Source organism: Labeo rohita, chromosome 12, assembly GCF_022985175.1.
Source record: "Labeo rohita strain BAU-BD-2019 chromosome 12, IGBB_LRoh.1.0, whole genome shotgun sequence".
Lineage (NCBI taxonomy): Eukaryota > Metazoa > Chordata > Actinopteri > Cypriniformes > Cyprinidae > Labeo > Labeo rohita.
This window is the reverse complement of record NC_066880.1, coordinates 30577489-30581214: the sequence shown is the minus strand read 5'-3', so window position 1 is coordinate 30581214 and position 3726 is coordinate 30577489.

Sequence of the window (3726 nt, the reverse complement as noted above, 5' to 3'; positions counted from 1 at the left end):
AGCAGCACAACTGCGTCCAACAGTGATAATAAATTAACATACTGGATTCCTGGAATGATTTCTGAAGGATCATGTGGCACTTAAGACTGGAGCAGTGATGCTGAAAATTCAGCTTTGATCACAGGAATAAATTATATTTTAAAGTATATTAAAATAGAAAATGGTTATTTATATTGCAATGATGTTTCATAATATTATGTTATTTCTGTGTTTTTGATTAAACTTTGATGAGTTTATAAAAATAAACTTTTGAATGGCAGTGTATATTTCAATAAAATCACAGGCAGGCCGCAAATAATCCAAAAACGAATTCTTTTCCATGAAACTACAAAATTCATAATTTTTGGTGTTCAAATCAAATTTACACAGTTATGGTCAATAGGACGCGGTTTTGGAATCATTGTTCCCCCTAGAGCTTATAAAGTCACGCATAACGAGTCGTTTAATTTATGAAATATCACAAACACAATCAACACCGCTTTTTCCTGCACCGCTCGTCCTCTGGCGCTCCGCGAGCCGATCGTTCATCAGCTGAAGACGAGCGCAGCGCTGCGCCGCGCCGTGATTTATTACTTCTTCCATCTATCCATTCAAGAAGAACCGGACGACCGTACGCTCAAATGTGAAACGTGACGGCCTGCTCGTCTGGGAATGCAGAAACTCCCTCTCAGTGTGGAATGCGTTCGTCTGATAGCAAAACAAGTGAGTAGAAATGATGCCTGTGTGAAGTTCATCTCATCATAGATACTGTATGCATGAATATTTCTCTTTCTTTCTTTTTTTTTTGACTAGGAAACTTTCTTCTCACCAAGATTTCCCAAAAGCCAGCTTCTGACATGCTGTTATATAATTTGTTGAAAGAATTCCTGGAAGCTTTGGAGCTGCTCTGCATGAATAATCCAAGACAGATAACGAAGAGTACAAGTAAACAAAGCGCAAAGCGCAAAGCTTTGGAGGACGAACAAAACAAGCTTATAAATCTTCAAGCATCAGTGACACTTCAGCTCCGGCAGAAAAAAAAATGAAGTGCAATGCGAGTGTTCCCGATCCGGATCCAACAGCATGAGAATAAACTCCACGCACCTGAACGTCACAGTACGGAGTTGGCTGATGAAATTTCTCAAGTGTTACCCAGAAGCCACTTCTTCCTGAACGTTGGCATTCGGTCAAGATTGAGGTCATCTGGTAGTAGTAATGAACAGGGTGTTAACCAAATACATACTGTTCAGTGTTTGCAAATGTCAACAACAGCTGCAAACAACATGTCTTTGTTTTTGAGCACGAAGTGAACTGCACTTCAAAATAGCAATGGATTTTCAAGTCGTCCACTTCTGTGTCTTTTCCAACACTTTGTGTTTGTTTTGTTTTGTTCCTACACTCAAAAAACACTCAGGCCTAGATTTAAAGAGATAGTTCACCCGAAAATGACAATTCTGTCATCATTACTCACTCTCGAGTTGTTTCATACGTGTTATTTGAAGAATAGGTCATTTGAAGGTCCGCATAGTATGCTGAAAAATACTACGCAAGTCAGTGGAGACCAAAAACTGTTTGTTTACCCACATTCTTCAAAATATCTTCCTTTGTGTTCAGCAGAAGAAAGAAACTCAAACAGGTTTGGAACAACTTGAATTTTCATTTTTGAGTGAACTGTCACTTTAAGATTCATGTAGTTGGATTACATCTAAAATTTCCATCCATTTGAGTTACACAGTTTTAACATAAAGAAACTTAATGTGATTTGTCAATCATACATAAATGAAACAAAAGAAGCAAGAATGTTTTTTAAATACAAAATAAGCATGTTTATACATTTCTCATCAATACATTTGTTTATAGCCATATTTTAACCATGTTTATACTTTCTAGCTGAATAAATGTAAGATTGAACAGGTCTATGCTGATTCTAAACCATTCGAATGAATGCGTTTTAAAAATATGATTACTGAAATTAGATCAAAAGATGCAAGTGGTTAATAAACTGGCATGATTTTTTGAGAACAAGAATCTTACCTGGTTCTTAACCCGTTTCATTGTGTATGACTGAGAAATATGTAGCATTAGTTTGTTTATTTCATAAAACTGCGTAATCCAAATGCATTTTATATGCAATTCAAATGATAAATCTTAAATTGAGGCCTTTTTTTTTTTTTTTTTTTTTTTTTTTTTTTTTATTTAAAAAAAAAGCAGCCAGTGAGTAGCACACAAAGCATATTACAAATGAGGATCACAATGATCACAAGGATCAATGATCTGTTACTTGGCGATTAAATTTAGGCCTTATTTTTATTTTATTTTATTTTATTTTATTTATTTATTTTTAATTGATCAGCAACCAGCACACAAAGGATATTACAAATGAGTATCACAAGGATAAATGATCTGTTAATTGGCGATTAAATGTAGGCATTACTTTTATTTATTTATTTTTATTTTATTTATTTATTTATTTTATTTTATTTTATTTTATTTTAGTATTTTATTTTATTTATTTTATTTTATTTATTTATTTATTTATTTTTAATTGATCAGCAACCAGCACACAAAGCATATTACAAATGAGGATCACAAGGATCAATGATCTGTTACTTGGCGATTAAATTTAGGCCTTATTTTTATTTATTTATTTTTATTTTATTTTATTTTATTTTATTTTTTTATTTTATTTTATTTTATTTTATTTTATTTTATTTTATTTTAATTTATTTTATGTTTTATTGATCAGCAAGCAGCACACAAAGCATATTACAAATGAGGATCACAAGGATCAATGATCTGTTACTTGGCGATTAAATGTAGGCATTACTTTTATTTATTTATTTTTATTTTATTTATTTATTTATTTTATTTTATTTTATTTTAGTATTTTATTTTAGTATTTTATTTTATTTATTTTATTTTATTTATTTATTTATTTATTTTTAATTGATCAGCAACCACCCCCCAAGCATATTACAAATGAGGATCACAAGGATCAATGATCTGTTACTTGGCGATTAAATTTAGGCCTTATTTTTATTTATTTATTTTTATTTTATTTTATTTTATTTTAATATTTTATTTTAATTTATTTTATGTTTTATTGATCAGCAACCAGCACACAAAGCATATTACAAATGAGGATCACAAGGATCAATGATCTGTTACAGATCATTTTATTTATTTTTTTAAGTTGAGAAGAAAAGACAAAAACCTCTTTTCCAAAATCTATTTTTAGACCAGTTGAGGGTTCGTTTTGCATCCGTTGGGTTGTTTATGGAGATTTTTCTGCCTTTTCCTCTTCTCATCCCAAAGACGAAATTGCACGGAAACCTCAGAAATGTGATTTTACAGCTGATCCGCAAACACGGGCGTCCAAACCCAAACAAACGGCAGATGTTCGCAGCGGTCCAGATGCAGTCTGGGAAACTCGACCGGTGCTTCCCGTCCACCTCACACAGCAGCGTGTTGTGCTGTTCCAGCGAAACGTTCAGAAAAAACCCCGGGCCTTTTTATTTCTCAACTGAAAACACTCGGTTTATGTGCGCTGGCACTCAGAGCTGCTTTCCGACTCCCTCTCTGTCTCTCTCCAGCATGAGTGTGTGTGAGTGTGTGTGTGTGTTTATCTGCGTGTGTGTTTTTGATGGGAGGCTGTGTCTACATGGGAAGTGGGAAGGTGCAGCTGGAATGTTGCCCGAAGGCAAGGAAAGCGCTCTGCTTCCACGCTTCAGTCCAGAGCAGCACAAC